This window comes from Dendrobates tinctorius, unplaced genomic scaffold, assembly GCF_039654945.1.
Source record: "Dendrobates tinctorius isolate UK_male_01 unplaced genomic scaffold, ASM3965494v1 ptg000133l, whole genome shotgun sequence".
Lineage (NCBI taxonomy): Eukaryota > Metazoa > Chordata > Amphibia > Anura > Dendrobatidae > Dendrobates > Dendrobates tinctorius.
Window position 1 is genome coordinate 36,787,700 of NW_027361801.1, and position 18,164 is coordinate 36,805,863.

Here is an 18,164-nt window from a genome sequence, read left to right on the forward strand (position 1 = left end):
ACATTTAGGAGGCAGCAATGGCACAGCGAATATAAAAAACGTAGAGTTGGACTGCCCCATATGAGATTGCCTTGACGTGGCAGGGTAGCTCAAATGATTGATAAATATATGTGCATATGCACTTTATGTATTGCGTTCTGACCACAAGCAGCGCTGGCTTCTCTCCTTTTTTATGTAATGCATACTGAGCCTGTGAACGTCTGTCTGTAACTCCAGAAATATATTTGTAGATTTAAGATTAACCCAACACTGTATAGAGCTGTAAGCTTGTGATACCTTACCCATTTACTGCTTTTTATATAGTGGTCTAATCCGTACTGGGACAGTGAGAGTCTGTGTCTGACTCTGGAAATATCTACTGAGATTTACAATTACCCCAACACTGTATGCAGCTGTACGCTTCTGATCCATTAACCTTTTAATGCTTTTTATATTGTGTAATCCATACTGACCCTGAGAGCGTCTGTGTCTGCCTCCTGAAAAAATAAGAAGATTTATAATGTTTAAACAATACTATATGTACCTTGTATCTGGTGATACAGTAACCATTTTATACTTTTTATATTTATATTCTTGGCTAATGCGTACTGGGACTGAGAGCATCTGTGTCTGCCTCATGAAATGTCTACGGAGATTTAGAATGTTTAAACTATACTATATATATCTTGTATCTGGTCATACTGTACCCTTTTTCAACTAGTTACATTATTGTCAAATCCATACTGAGCATGTGAGTATATGTGTCTGCCTCCTGAAATACATACGGAATTTTTTTTGTATTTTAAATAGACTATATATACCTTGTATATGTTGATCCAGTACCCTTTGTGCCCGAAATACATCCTCCATCTACCACTCAAAGTGCATCATTGACACCTGGAACATTGGCACACATGTGTGATTATTTCTTGCGGATCTTCTTTTTATATTATGGTGTGATCCATACTGAGCCTGTGAGAGGCTGTGTGTTACTGTTGAAATATATATGTAGATCATTAAATGACCCCAACACTGCATACAGCAGTACGCTTGGGATCCATTCCCCTTTTACTGCTTTTTATATTGTTGTGTAATCCACACTGGGCCTCAGAGCATCTGTGTCTGCCTCCTGAAATAAATATGGAGATTTTGAATGTTGAAACTATACTATATATACCTTGGATCTGGTGATACTGTACCCTTTTTCTACTTTTTAGTTTGTTGTCGAATCCATACTGGCCATGACAGCATCTGTGTCTGCCTCCTCAAATATATACGTAGGTTTATAATGTTGAAACTATACAATATATCCCTGTTAACTGGTGTTAAAATGAAATGCCACGCAGGGTACCGGGCTTTTCAGGCTCTTTTAAGGGGGAAGTATGTCACGGTGGTGATTGGGACCTGATCCGTGGCCCTGGGTGTCCAATAAAGAAGATGACAGTTCTGATGAGAGGGAAGATGGTATGATAATTAATTTGCAAAAGGGGGATCGTGACGCCGCCAGTGGTACTCGGCTAGGGTAGCCGACGCAGGAATGCAGATCCTCTGTGCCGGTGTTAAAGCAGACAAGATGATGAAGCTCTCCATGGGCAGAGCTGTATCCCAGGACAGTTGAGATGGTGTTTGTGAGCCATTGACGGTGATGGTGAGTGCAGCGTGTGTAGCAGGCGAGTTGTAAAAGCCACCAAGGACGCAGTTGGGTGCAGATTATGAGATTTTCCTCAAAAGTTTTGTGCACAAGATGACCCCATTGGCACTGTGTCATCCAAGGGAGGTGTCCGGCAAAATCAAGAGTAGATCAGGAACACCTGTTCAAGACTCCTCCTTGTGTATCTTTTCTAGGCCTTGTCTCTGCGCTGATCTCTCCCTTCCTTCCTGCTGTGGGCCTTCGCAAACAGTGTCCCAAGCCGGCAGCCACGGATCACACCGGGCAACATGGGTCAGGCCCCGGGGTCCTTTATTCCAACTGCTGCCTTTTTAAGTATTGAATGCGGCTGCGACTGAGGCACTTAAAGTTACCTCAGCCTCCGTCTTTCTAGCTGAGCCTTGTATTTCTTCACTACCTTCAGGAGCCACCTTCCCCAACGAGGCCTGGTCCTTCCTTCTCCATAAACGGGCTTCACAGGTGGCTTATTGCACTTCCCGTGCCTCAAGGACCCCTTCCTTCCAGTCTAGGAGCTTGGACAAGATTTTTCTCTCTTCTCTGACCCTCAGCCCTCTCACAGCAATCCTGCTCTTACTCTGTCCTGTCACCAACTGACAACTCTCTAGAAAGATCCATTTACCTCAGAGTAGCTCCACCCATCAACTGTCAGCTTGCTCTCTCTGATTGGATGCCCACAATCACTTTACTACCTAAGCTCCTCCCACTGTCCCTAGCTTCCACACTAACCCCCAACACCCTTTCCTAGTCAGTCTGGGATGAGGCCATCCTCCTGCAAGGTACACCCAGAAAGCACTGACTAACATGTGTGTGTTGAGTGCAGGGTTATGAGTCCTGAGTGGTGATACCTCCTTACCTGAGGCTGGGATACCACAACTTTGGATGAGGTGCAGTACCTCTGTGGTGACCATACCCTCAGGGGCACCATAGCACCCTTTCTCAACTTTCTATATTGTTGTCGGATCCATACTGGGCCGTAGAGCGTCTGTGTTTGCCTCCTGAAATGTATACGGAGATTCAGTATGATTAAACTATACTATATATACCTTGTATCTAGTGATACTGTACCCTTTTGCAAATTTTTATATTATTGTCTAATCCATACTGAGCCTGTGACCATCTGTGTCTCACTCATGAAATATATACGGAGATTTACAATTATCGCTAGACTGTATAGAGCAGTCCGCTTCTGAAACAGTACCATATATGTGCTGGTATTTTTAGTCCATTTTCAGAAAAATTACTATGTATGGTGGAAGAGGCCAGGGACGTGGGTGTGGGGGGGCAGCTGGTACTGATGGTGGTGCATCTGCAGGTATTGCCAAAAGCACAATAGCAGCTAAGCCAGGAGGTGTTGAGCCTGCATCATCAGCTGGCACAAGAAGGCCTTTAAGGCTCCCTTTTCTGGGAGTAGGTAAACTGCTTTTAAAGCTGGAGCATCAGGAACTGGTTTTGCCTTACATTGCCGAAAAAGCCTCCAGCTCTATCGCCTCCTCTTCTGAAGTTTAAAAAATGCAAGCACTGAGTCATCAGTGCAGGCTTCTGGTCAGGAACCACCTCTTTCCTTGTCTCCTTCACCCCCACTAAAAGTGAAGGGTGCGGCAGACCACACTTCAGGTTACTCCATGGAGCTCTTTTCACAGGCTATGCCTGTGTTATCAAATGAAATTCTGAATTGCCCAGTCCAACATGAATTGGAGATGGAGTGCACTGATCCACAGTCACTGCTAGATGATTCTGCTGGTACATTGACCCACAGCACTACATTCCCCTCGCACTCTAGAGCCAGAATGTGACACTGATGAAACTCAGGTGCCCCTTTCCGCATACTATACCACCTTACACGGTGACACAGAGGAAGGTGCAGATGAAAGTGCCGGTTCCCTGAGCACGTGGGGGGGGTCCTACTCATGGGCGATGGCAGTTGCACAGGGCCCATCATAGTACGCAAAAATGTCTCTGCCAGTGGGAGGGCCCACTTGCCGTCAGACATACCGTCGTACTATGAGGAGCCCTGTGCCAGTGCCGTCGCCCACGAGTGGGCCCCCCATGCTTGCTCAGGGCCACAGCACTTACAATACTTACTTCTCCCTGCTCCACCACCGTGACGTCTTCCGCTTTTCCTGACAATGACATTCAGGTTACAGAGCGCGATGACATCACGTTTGCATGCCCTCTACCAAAACAGTTCAAGTGCAGAGAGCTTTAAAATGGCAATGCTGAGGAGTCCAGAGTAGAGCAGTGCCCAGCGAGGAGAGGTAATTAATTTTTTTAAATGTTGGGAGCTTTTTTTGGGAGCAATATACAGTGGAGAATGATATATGGGGCCCACCATACACTGGAGCATCATCCGTTTGGCCCATCATATACTGGAGCATTCCAAATGGGGGACATCAGACACGGGAGCAGCATTTATGAGGCCCATTATACACTGGAGCATTAGAAATGGGGCCCATTACATATGGAGCATTATTTGGGCCCATAACACACTGGAGCATCGTCCATGGGGACCAACATATACTGTAGCATTATGTGGAGCTCATCATATACTGTATGGAACATTATATGGGACCAATTATTCTGTATGGACAAATATAAGGGCCTCATTACTCTGTATGGCGAACTAGGTGGTGGCCACAGTACTGTATGGAGTAATATACTGTCCGGTTTTTGAGCTATTGTAGAATTTAAAATAGATATATCAGTCATATCATGTAAGCAGTGAAGTATTTTTCATTGTACTATACCTATATTTCTGTGCCGTATCGGAGCATTATGAATTGTGGTATGTGTTAAAAGGGCGCACTGACACTCTTTGGCCCAGGGCACATGAAAAAAAAAATGATGTGGCGATACCAAACGTGTACTTTTTTTGTTTATTTTATTTTTTTTACATAAAAATATTTATTTACTAGGAAATGTATTATTATTATTAATATTTTTGATTTGTTTTACATATTTTTTAACTTTTTTTTACTGGCAGCGCTGAGCTCCTGTACTATCCGGGTGGAAGATGCTGAAATTTCAACATCTACTGCCCGACCATGCTGTCATCAGTCAGTCAGATTGACTGACCAATCACAGTGTTCTGTGTGCGGGTACCGATGGCATGGGTCCCCGCAACTCTTGCCGTGCCTGTCAGCTATCTATTACTGCTGTCGGCACTGAACTGCCACTGTGTGTTTACACGCAGTGGTAGTTCAAAGGCATGGCGGACATAGCCCATCATGGAGCGGTATCTTTTACCCGGCGATGACGGACTATGTCCGTCAATGGACGTTAAGGAGTTAAACACTCTAGTATTTCTGCTACCAGGGTTGCCATTGCTTTCCATACACTGTCACACATCTCCTTGCCTGCCCCACTCTAATTCTCTACTTTGCGATTGGTGCTGCTGTTACTGCCCTTGCAAAGTCACATCAGATGCACATCTCCTGTCTCCACACTGTGTTTTATAGTGCCTTGCTTCCCTCATACTATCATACATATCTTTGCTTGACCTGTCCAAATTATTTAACATGTGGCTTCTACCGCTGCCGCTGCAACTGCAGAGCCACGCCAGCCTCACAACTCTGACTTCTGTGTTTTCTATTACAAGACAATACTGATGCCGGGAAATGTAATCACTTGAAATTAAAAAATGTAAAACAGCTTACAAAATAGGGAGATATTTTCCAAAGGCTTGTCCATAAAAACAAAGGGAGAAGTTTTGGTTTAATCAATAAAAATACTTTATAATTGTTTACAGGAAAGATGTATATCTTTGTGCGGTGTTAGCCAGTAGATAGAAAAATATTCAGAACTGAGAGTCCTCAGTGGTTGATACCTTTTAATGGCTAACTGAAAAGATGGTAACACATTGCAAGCTTTTGAGACTACTCAGGTCTCTTCATCAGGCATTGACTAATACAAAATCTGAAGAGTCACATATTTATGCACAATACAGCACAGAATTTTTTCTGTGCTGTGCATTTTTTCTGTGATGCATTGTGCATAAATATATGACTCTTCAGAATTTGTATTAGTCAATGCCTGATGAAGAGACCTGAGTAGTCTCGAACGCTTGCAATGTGTCACCATCTTTTCAGTTAGCCATTAAAAGGTATCAACCACTGAGGACTCTCAATTCTGAATATTTTTTTATAATTGTTTAATAATTTTGTGAATAGCAAATATGTTGCTTATCCCACAAAAAGAATATTTTTTACACTTAACGTACTATCACACTTAGCGATGTACCAGTGATCCCGACCAGCGATATGACGCGGTCAGGATCGCTGGTACATCGCTAGGTGGTCGCTAGTGAGCTGCCACACAGGCAGATCTCACCAGCGACATCGCTGGGGTCGGGGGTCGCTACTTACCTGTCACACTAGGCGATCCTGCGTCCTCCCGCCCGCGTCCACGCGTCGCTCGTCTCTCCACAGGAAGCCCCAGCAGGAAGCTGACGACGAGAAACGGTCCTGGATGTTCTTGCACGATCAGCGATAACCAGCAGGGGAGCGGGTCGTAGGTAAGTATCAGACACAGCGATGTCGCTAGCAATATCGCTATAACGTCACAAGTTATAGCGATACTGCTAGCGATATCGCTTAGTGTGACAGTGCCTTTAGTGGATAATAATAGGATTATGATTTGGATGCCTTGTGAAAAGGCTATTGCCACTTCATTTAACAAAGAAATAAACAAAATTTTTCCTACTGCAGAAAAAATGGATACTTTTTGATTGGCCACATAAACAATCTTTGGAATTTCTTAATCATTTTGAGACTAAGAAATCTATAACAGTTTCCTCCAAAATATTTTTTTAATTCCTAGTTGAGAAGTCATTAGACAGCAAACTTTCTTTTTATTGCACAGTAAATAGGTTATTTTTGGAAGACATGTGAAAGAGATATTGCATCTTTGTTTAGCAAATAACAAAAAACTTGATACTCCCCAACTAAAAAAGGAAAGTTGCAACATTCTGTGTAAAAAAGATACAGCCTTTTCCTATTGGTTCGCCTGTGCCTAAACACCATCAAGTTAGGCAACTATCAGAAAATGGTTTACTGTTAGATTTTATTATTCAAGCAACCTAAAAGTCTGATAATGTAGGGTGCTGTTAAACATACTGCTAGCTAGCACCGGTTCCAATAAGTTTTAAGTTTTCTAATAGCCAGATATACTGAGGACACTTGGACATTAATAAAACTGTGTTCACATTAAAGGGAACAGAAAATACTCAATATAGTGCTAGGAGACATCAGAATGCTATACATTTGTTTTCCAGTAATATAGAGGTGTTGCAGTATTGCGATTTAGGGTTAATTTATTTACTAGAAATGACATTTAAAAATCTTGGCAAGGCTGACAAATTTGAATTTCGAGCAATTTGCTAATGTTTACCGCCAGTCCTGTGCTCGCTTTCTAAGGCAACAGTTCTGGTTCTAGTCTTTGTTTCGCTCAAAATGTAAGTTACCTTATCTTGTGAATAATATATTATTATATTTAACCAATTACATGCCTTGCTGTTTATTATGCTTTAAGATATGAAAACATCAAAGCATAATTAATGGCTTTGTTTTAGCAGCAATCATGGCACATCATAGTCAGATTCAACAAACTTTATGCTAACAAATGTACCTGTTAAATGCAAGTAAATATGCTGAATTTGAAATTCAAGCAATTCATTCAGCCATATGACTAATACCTCATTGTCTTATTAAATTTCCTTTTCCACAACACAAATCTTCAAAACCTCCTAGAGATGCTAACTAGAGATGAACAGATCTTCCATTCAAATTCACTGATCAAAAGAACTTACATTCTACTTTAGAGTAAGTAGAGAGAGTATCCCACTAATTATAAGAGTTGACACTCTACAGGAAAAGACAATGAGAGGTCCCCGCTGACCATAAGCGCTTGCACTCTACAGAAGAAATAGAGGACTCTGCTCACCATAAGAACTTACATTCTAACAGTAGAGGGAGGACCCTGCTGACCATAAGAGCTTACACTCTACAGAAAAGATGAATTTACCCAGCGACTCTGGAGATGGAAAATTCCTCTGCCATACAAACTGTACTTCACTGTGAATTGCTGACTTTTGACTGCCCAGGTACTGACCACCACTGTACAATGTAGGATAATCCATAAGATGTCATAGCTTTAGGGTATCTTGGGGAGGCCGATGCAGCAACACAAAATGAAATTAGCAATAAACCAGAAAAAAGGCCAATAAAAGCTCATCCACCACAACAAATCATGAATCCAAAAAAGGATGGAACCAAGAGCAACAAGTAGAAAATATGTAATTTTATTGTATGTACCAAAAAATAGATAAAATACTAACTAATGACCCTGCGCACATGACTGGAAGCGCCGATTTTTCACCGCTTCCTCACCGACTGAGTGATTTCTGCCCTTCTTTGTATAAAAGCCTGTCAGCTATGATTAGACAACACGCCCCCCGAAGAAGCTAAGGAGCGAAACGCGCATTGGGGTCCCGTTCTCCACATGATAGCAAGGTTGGTTTGTGGCTCCATTTCTTGATTGTTTGCATTGCTTGTATTTACCCTTCAGTGTTTTCACTGACAGTAGCTATACACAGGCCCCTCACTTGAGACTTATGTGCGGTTCTTTCTGGGTTATCTGATTCTCTGCAAACCACAAACAGATATATTTGTTCTTACTGGCAGCAGCTATATTATGTGTGGTTCATTTTGGATTACCTTATTATCTGTAAACATGTAACAGCAGTTATATATTTATATCAGATAACCAAAAATAGATATATATATTTTTTTCTTTCTGTCTTGTAGATCCTTATTTGGGATCATTGAATTATGCACTTCTGCACTTTCTGTACTTTGAAAGGAATATTTATTTTTCTGCCACACATTGATAATTCAGAACTATGCACTTTAGTTGATTAAAAGAGATATTTGTGTGACTTCTATACAAGGCGGGAAGCAGGGTGTGTTGCAGTCCGCGCTGCCGAGATTCACAAATCACCTGGGATACAAGATGTTGTAGCAGTGTACTCCTTTATTTCCTCCTACGCGTTTCGGCGCCCTTCCTGGCACCTTCCTTGGCAGCGCGGACTGCAACACACCCTGCTTCCCACAACTTTCTGAAAGTTTTTTCCACGTGCGAGTGGTTGGTGGAGGTCCTGCAGCAGCTGATTCTGTGATATGCTCTCAAGCCATTTGTGGGTTACACAACTGGAATAGATGAGTGGAACTGTATTATACCGCTCATACTTCAAGTGTCACTAGTGATAGAGCACTATTGCGCCTCTTGTTCCCCCCCACCATTTTTTGTATTGTTCTATACAAGGCGGTCATTTTTTGCACATTTTTTTGCCCCACTTTTTTGGTGGGCAATAACACACTTTTTCATTAATTTTTCTGAGTATTTGTGCATTATATCAGGTTTATTTGTACATGCAATTATGTCTACATTGCCAAGTGTTTACCTTGCTCATGTGGTGAAACTAAGTGTCGCTGATACCCTTTTGTATTTAAATTCTTGATTGAATTATTATTTCCTGTATTTTATCTATTTTTTGGTACATAATAAATAAAATTACAAATTTTCTACATGTTGCTCTTGGTTCCATCCTTTTTTGGATTCACAAAATGAAATTAGCCTGCTCTCTGATGCTGTGACTCCTGGAGTGGACCCTCTGGGTCGTGGCTCCAACCCACCAAGGGCGAGCTGACCTAGTGAGGACCACCCTCTATACAGGGAATGTCAGGGGCAACCCCAAGGGGGTAAGGTACCACAACTGCTGGCACCAGGTGGCCAGCTCACAGGAGACATGAGTTATTGTATCTTCAGGATGCTACTAGGAGTGTGTAGAAAACAGGAACATGCAAGCGTGGACACAGGGACGCGCAGGGTACAGGACAGTACAGGGCGAGTGTACGGAAGCACGGAGGGTTCAGAACAGTACAAGGCATGTACACGGGAGTGCGCTAGATACTGGATAGTGCAAGGCGAGTACACAGGAGCACGTATAGTGCACACAGACAAGCATGCCTGGGTGCATGCAATGCAGGGCGCATCCAAGGGAGCATGTGAGAGAACAGGGTAAGGCAGAATGCATGCTGGGAAGCACACCTGAGAGTAAGGGAATGCAGAAGAGCAGAGTGCAGGAGCAGAACACAAGGCAGGGTGCAGGCACGGAGCACAAGGGAGAGTACAGGAATGGAGCATGTGCTAGGAAGCATGGCAAGGCAGAGTACAGGAACAGAGCATAAGGCAGAGTACAGGTACGGAGCACAAAGCAGAGCACAGGCATGGAGCACAAGGCAGAGGACCCGAGTACAGTGAGCAGCCAAGCAAGGACAAAACAGACCAAGCCAGGAAGCACAACAATAATCTGGCACCTCCCATAGGAAGAGGTAGCCTGATATAGGGCAAGAGCACAGGGACTTCTGGGTCAGGTCCTCCAGGACCATAGCGAGGACATTGCTGTAGACAGAGCCGAGAAAAGCGCACCTACACGCTAGCAACATGAGTAACCCTGGAACTAGGTGCGAGTGGTACGCGGGCGCACCCAACGGGACCCCAGGAGCGGCCCCGGCATCGGAAGTGATGATGACGGATGCGCGGTCCCGCCCCCAGGTGAGAGCAGCATGACAGGCGGCATGACAAATGCTTCAATAGTGAGAGAAATGGTGTCGGGTAAGTTTTTTTTTTTTTAAAAACCACATATCGAAACTCAGAATGTTAGCATTTGCGTGTAACCACAAACTTTAAGAAATTCAAACCTGAACCTCTGCAGCTCAATCTGCTCATTTCTACTGCTAGCAGTACTTAGTTTCACATTTTCACTATCAATCTCTTTGAATTATTGTTTCTTGTAACAATTGGGTCAGATGAGTTTAAAACTTCATAATGTTATCTGTGGCTTATAGTATTTTATTGCAGACTTAAGAGTATACAATGAACAATATATGCGATACCATAAAACATAAAGCACTATTTATATTTTACTAGAGCGGCAAGAAAGAAGGTTGTGAGCAGGCTTTTGTTTAGTATGTTTGAAAAAGAAACCTTGCAATCACCAAACCATTAAGGATTCTCTCAATTCTCAAGTTGGGTCATTAGAACACAAAACACAATCCCTTAGCTTTGTATGCTACTATATTCATTGTAATAGGAATCACATTGAGGTAAATTGAACATTCACCATTACCTATACCATAGAGGAAACATAAGGCCATTACTTATGAGAGACATAATATGTTACTTTACAGCAAATGACCTCTGTGCTGCATAAGAAATCTACTGATGCGTTTTAGCTTTATATATGCTTGCAAGAGCTGGTGTTAGATCCAATCTGGGGGTGTTTACACTGATTTCAAATGTCATTAAACTGATGTTTATGCTAAATTGAACCTATACTGTAAGCATAGTTAATGCATGACAATTTGTAGTCTTTTAAGGCTTACTCTCAGAGTTCATAAAATGTTGCTTGTAGAATAAATTTACAAAGCACTGTTGAGGAAAACAAGCATTATTGTTACTAAACCAAATGCTTCTGTAAAGGCATCCTGTCAGTGGTCACCTGGCGGCTCTAAGATGGCTGCCATGGACAAGCACAACAAAAACAACTCTGTTTGCGAAATCCCAGGGATTGCCTTGACCTACACCCTTTAACCCCTGTACAGGAATCATGACTTAAACAGGGGCCATTGGGTTGGGGGAATGGAATAGGTGCTGTTAGGTAGTACAGGTACACAGGAGTGGTCAGGTAGCCGGTCAGACACAAAAAGACAGGAAAGGTACAAAATTAGACTCCGTAAGATTAACCAGAAACACAAGCCGAAGTCAAAACAAGAAGCAATAATATCAAAAGATGCTAAATAGGCAAGACTGAAGCAGAGAAGCACAAGACAATAACCAGCAGCTTCCAGTAGTATGCTGGAAGCTTAAGTAGGTTGTGATGTTCTCCAACTGGATGGAACAGGGACCTCATAACTCCAGCTGGACAGCACAAACTCTCTACACACAGCACATATAATCAGATGGAACTGTATGTCTCAGGCAGCCACAATTAAATAGCTGGACAGAACCTGCATCATCCAGAGATTGCGTTGTCCAGAGGATATGCTTCCAACATCTCCTCAATCACCAGTGACCCCCACCGAATGAATATGGCAGTGCCTAGCACCAAAATAAGACATTGCTGGAGCAGGTCATAGTGGAGAGGTGACAGCTTCCATGGTTTATTATTTTACTCTCATTATTTTGCAGTCAACTGATATAAAAATAAACCCATATTTTTTAGAAGAATCCCCCAAATTATGTTGATATAGTAGACAGGAAATGCAGCTTACTACTTAGTCCCCATCTAGTATATTAATAAGACAGAAACTGTCACAGTGTATTGAATTTTCTGCAATATCACCACAATTCTCATTGAATTCAAAGGCTGTCCATGTAATGCATGAATATACAACATTCTCCAGAAAGAAACAGACTTTTTGAAGTTGCTTTTCAATTTAAAAATGGGATATCTTGGGCTCACTGAACACATATACTTTGATGCCCCACCATGTGCATGTGTACTTTATGGCACAGAAAACTTTGCTGTTATAATTGCACACATCGGATATATCAGTGATACGAAACAGACTACAGCATCAAATAATTGGCTCCAAAGTCAGCTTCAAATAATACAAATAACATTTTCTTCTTCTACTGGACCTTACCATGTGCATCAATGCAGCCACTGATACTCTAGCGGGCAGTCTGACCCTACTCCACTCTGGACAGTGCTGGAAAAAAGAATCCCTCTTGAACTTTGAAAAAAGATTTTCGGTATCCATTTTTATTCTAAATTACTTTTAGGAAATGTATAGAATAGTTTAAGTGATTTAAAAATATATACTGTATATATACAAAAGATGACAGTGTTCAGCTGTTTGCAGGCACAAATTTTCCCAACAGCAGTCCCAGTATTATCTGCCAGTCATTTAAGTGAATAGGGGCAACACAATGATTAAAAACAATAATCCAGTTAATCTCGTTTTGTGAACATCAGATTAAATAATCACTTTATGGACTCATGCACTCAAATGATTATATCGGAAGAGTGCTATATGTGTTTTTCATAGATAGCATGGGCACCTAGGTTATTCTATTGGGAAAATTTGCATAAACAAGAAAAGAATCACTGTGACTTGTCACTGCATCAGTAGTAAGTACTTCTATCCATGCTGCTGACCAGCAATGTGTAATGAGCGAAAATAGGAAAAAGATGCTTGATCATTGAACTTGTCCAATTTTTTTTCCTTGTACTTCGTGGTCTCAGGAAAAAAATCAGTGTCATCTCCCATTTTAATATGAGTGTTGGATCAAAAACAGCAATTCAAGTTTTTGGTCATGAAAAACATTGGGCCGCACTTGGGTGACATTCATGTTCAGTCCAATTTTTACAAACTGAATTAATGGACACCTTCTAGAAAAACGGACACCACTCTGTTCAAACTCTGATCATAATCTGATCAGTATAATCGGATGAATGGAGAGAAAATGGTTTTGTGCACCTGCCATAAAAAGAATCATATCATCAAACAGAGAGATCACTCATAAAATGATAAAACAACCATATTTTATTACTTCCTTTAAACTAGCATGAATATTTTAAATTATTATTCATGCAGTGCTAAGAGCAACTTACAAAATACCACCATAATAAACATAAACCACAAGAGCCATCAATGTGGACATTACAGTTTCAATACACATATAGTTACCACATTATCTCTTTAGGAGACTCAAATCCTATACCGGAGTAGACATCAAGCACAGAGACTTCCTGAAATAGTGCTTGTTAGTTATTTCTAAGGGTTACCCTGCACTGATGCTGGAACCCACCCCTGATCTTTTATGGAAAGTGAATATGAAATCTTTTTAGGGCATCTTCATCCTGTAACTCAGGGTTCCCCAACTCCAGTCCTCAAGGCCCACCAACAGGTCATGTTTTCAGGATTTCCCTCGTATTGCACAGGTGAAGCAATTATCACATGAGCAATACCAAATACCAAATCCTGAAAACATGATCTGTTGGTGGGCCTTGAGGACTGGAGTTGGGGAACCCTGCTGTAACTCACCAGAAAAAGCACTAAAAATGCCCAATAATAGAACATATGCTAAACTTGTTGGGCTTATATTTCCTCCTTTGTAACTTCCTTTAACTGCTTCAGTCGTCGAAAGCCATGAAGCAGCTAAAATAAGTGGCTGGTCCATTTTTCTGGTGGCTTCTGATTGGAAACTGCCTCTATGTTTTAAATGAATTAAAACAAAATGCTGATGGCAAACCCACCATGATAGACATCTGAATAGTTGTCTGAAACGTATTATAAGATGCTAGAGAGATATAAGTGCAAATAGGGCCTTATCCGGTAGTGAAGACAAGATATAAAATCAGATTGCACTCACCTTCTTTTCAAAGTACTCGGGTGTGTAATAACTCATCAGAACTGACAGCTGCAGCAGGACCACTGGTCAGGCAAATGACCAAACAATAGTATTCAAACTGGACAGATTCGTGGTGTAAAACCCACGCTGCTGTACAGATTACAATCCAACAGTAAAGATGAAAGTGATGATTTATTTTCTTTCTCTACCCGTTTCAAAGTATCACTCCTGAAGAAGTCCTTGAGACTTTGAAACTCGTTGAGAAAGAAAATAAACCATCACTTTCATCTTTACTGTTGGATTGTGATCTGTACAGCAGCGTGGGTTTTTCACCATGAATCTGTCCAGTTTGAATAGTTGTCTGAAATGATATTTCAGGGAAAAATGCTGGCTGTATCACGAAGCCTTTTCTCCTGCAAAAAGATGAAGGCACAACAATTTCCAAAACATGCCATGTGTACATTTCTTTAGCTGACAAATAGGGTTTAAATCAGATTTCTGCCAAGGAAATAGAGTTATTTGGTAATATTAGTTCTAAGTGATTAAAAAATAGTTAGTCATATGAAATCATACATGGCATGATTTGACCTCATATGGAAGATAGAGACTAAAAGATATGTACACCTAAAAAAATCTACCAAGCCCCATGTATTAAAAAGAAATGTATTTCTAAAAATATAGGCTTAAAAGAATTGAAATAGTATAGGAAATTAACTGATCCAGCCACATTATAATTTGATGGAGGACAAAATAATGGTAACTTTAAAAACAATTCTTGCAGTAAATTAATTTTTTTCTTTCATGTACCGTAAGAAAAAAATATGATCTCAGCATGCAGAAAGTAGCATGTGTTTATGAAGGTGAAATGGACAGATGAATGGGTTAACCAACCATTAAGAAGAATCATGATGCTTATGACACATCTCATAAATCTTTTCATGAACACATGTGATTAATCATTTAGAAAACATCCTAGTATCTTGACTACATATATCAAGCATAATATAGCAAGTTTTACCTGCTGTGTAGTTCATGCTCACATTTATATTGCCCTTTATTGCATACTATTCCTTATTTTTTAGGTATTATATTTGCTATACCATGCTACAACTGGGTTAAACAGCGTAAACTTGACCAAAAAGTTAAAAAATATAGTGAATGAAGCAAGTACAAAGCCTGGAAGATCAGTCTCAAAATAACTGCCTAGAACTTTATAGCCATTCCCTCCCATCACACATTTATTAACCTCTTTGCATACTTAAACCTTACTGTACCTAACAGTTATAATGCACATTTATGGAGCAGGCTCAGGAACTGTATTGGCCAGCAATGAGTCTAGATCTGAATATCTGTTGAGAGATCGTAATATTGATGTTGGGAAAAACCTGCCTTCAAATATGAGACACGAGGAGCAGTTTGCAAATAAGAGTGATCCAAAATTCCAGTTGAGAAATGTAAGAAGGTTGTTGATGGTTATAGGAAGTGTCAGATTGCAGTTATTTATTCCAAAGGATGTGCAACCAAATATTAAGTTGAGGGTTCTAACAATATTTTCCGGCCCATTTTTGGGGCTTAATGTGAAATTATGTCATATTTGCCTTTTTTAATTTTTTTCTGTTATTTCAAAACACAAAGGAAGTAAACATGTGTATAACAAAACATGTGTAATTGCAATACAATTCTGGGAGAAATACTTCATTTTCTGGAACAAGGGGGGCAACAATTTTGGCCATGACTGAATATACTGTATATATCATTGAATCCTTGATATTGTATCATACAATTCTAGTGCAATAGTATATCAATGATAGCAACAAAATAAATCAAATGTTATGCTCCTAGGATGCTTCCTCCTGAAACACCAATAAGCTTGGGTTCCTTCCATCCATCCACGACATCAAAATCATTAGGTTTCATTTTTGGTCTCTTAATATATTTGGATGTCAGTGGTTTACTATTACATACTTTTTTTGCTTCTCACTTGAGCATCATCTTCATCTAGTTTGCATTTTATCTTTAAAGGGAATCTGTCACCTCATTTTTCCGATATAAGCTGTGGCTACCGCATCACAGGGCTTATCTACAGCATTCTGTGATGCTGAAGATAAGCCCCTGATGTAAACTGAAAGATAAGAAAAATGAGCTGGATTATACTCTCCTTGCCACAGCTCGCATTGATGTGCCATCCTGGATGAGCTGTACTAAATGAGCCACTTGTGTGGGTTGTAGAGTCTATCTCATGCTACCACGAGTGTGAAAGCACAACCTACATTCAAGTGACCAAAACATCAGCCAGAAAGCTTTGGTACTGAGATGTGGTCTGTGGTCCCCACCTGCATTACCACTCCTTTATTGAGGGTGTCTTGATAATTGCCAGTAATTTCCATCTGTTGTCTATTACATTTGCACAACAGCATGTGAAAATGATTGTCAACAGTGTTGTTTCCTAAGTGGACAGTTTAATTTCACAGAAGTTTGATTTACTTGGAGTTATATTCTGTTGTTTAAGTGTTCCCTTTATTTTTTTTGCAGTGTATATAGGGATTTAAAATGAAAATTAAATTATATTTCTCACCACCTCTTTAAGAATACAATTATCTCTCTTACAAGAAACTCAGTGGAAAAAAATAGAACATTTCAGAGATTTTGAGTGACTGCGTCACAAATTAATTTTTATCACTTTAAAAAGATTTGCTGCGTTATTACATTTATCAAGTAATTACAGGAAGCAAATGATCACTAGGTTATCATCACTGCGATTTCCCACTGAACACAGTCAGGCAATCATATCTTTATCATCTATCATCTACACCAGAGATAAATGCGGAAAGCTATAAAAAAATACTTTAAAAATATGTAAATTATTAGTGATTTTATATAGTCTTATTTAAAAACCTAGCTGACAAAAAATATTCTTTGAACATAAAATCTTTTCAGTTGAGTTTCTGCAAAGAAGAATGTTAAAATGTTGATGAACAGCAAACGACTATGTTTGGTGGAAGTGTATTTTTAAGCTGTTACAAGGTGTTCGATTTTTCAAAAACATATTGCCATTTTACTGCTGACAGAAGTAAAAGTTTAAAGAGCCTAAGATTCATAAGCCTGATATAAGCTATTTATTTTCTGCTCCAAAAGATGATACAAGATGTTTCGTGATTTCATGGACTATCAAAAAAATGCATCTTTCTCAAGTAGAAAGGACTTGTTAACTGTGTTCTATAACATTTTCCAGTCCTGAATGTCAAAAAAAAATTGAAAAAGAACATTTTTAGGTACTATTAGACCAGAATAATGACATACTTACTCTCTTATATTAACCCTTTCACACATGGGGTGATTTGGACCTTCATGCCCAAAGTAAAATTTAATTGTCAAGGCTCACCAGGTGAGATGGATCCATTTCATTGTTCAGAATTTGGTTTAATTTATACTCCATGATTGGATTAGACATAGATGTAAGAATTGTTTTGACTATAGAAAAGGATCTGTTGAAGGTCAAAGGATGATCTTCAAATGAAGAGTTGGAAAATGAAGAGGTAGATGCAAAGATACATTTGGTTTACTTATGTCATCACTCGGGTTCTCTTTTCTTCCTGATAGTAGGCAGGAATATTAAATGTAGCAGATGCAGAGCAGCGTTTCAGAGAAGGTGGTTGAGGTGGAATTTTGAAACAGTTGTAAAAAGAAGATGATCCTCACTGAGCGATTTGGTCAGATGTCTAGTCAATGGCAGGAGCATATATCTGTAGTCATGAAAGTTTCAAAACCACTAATGCATCAGAAAGTGGCAAAATTAAAAAAGAAATGTCCTCAATGTGTAGTAATCATACTGAGAAGTTCCCTTCCCTCTCTGGAATTGGATACGACTATCAAGAAATATTGAGCCACTCATGGAGGTTTGCTTCAGGGGTCTCTTCAAAGAAACTAAAATAATTTGCAATCCTTTGGTCTTAGAGAATTCCATACATTTCTCTGCTGCTAGAAAATCAATGAGTAATTGTCCTGTGAACAAATAGGAACTTGAAGGGAATGGACATAGTTATCTTTAGTAGAGGAAAATGGTAATCCCAGGATGATTCCTCCCTCCTAACTTTGAGTCTGA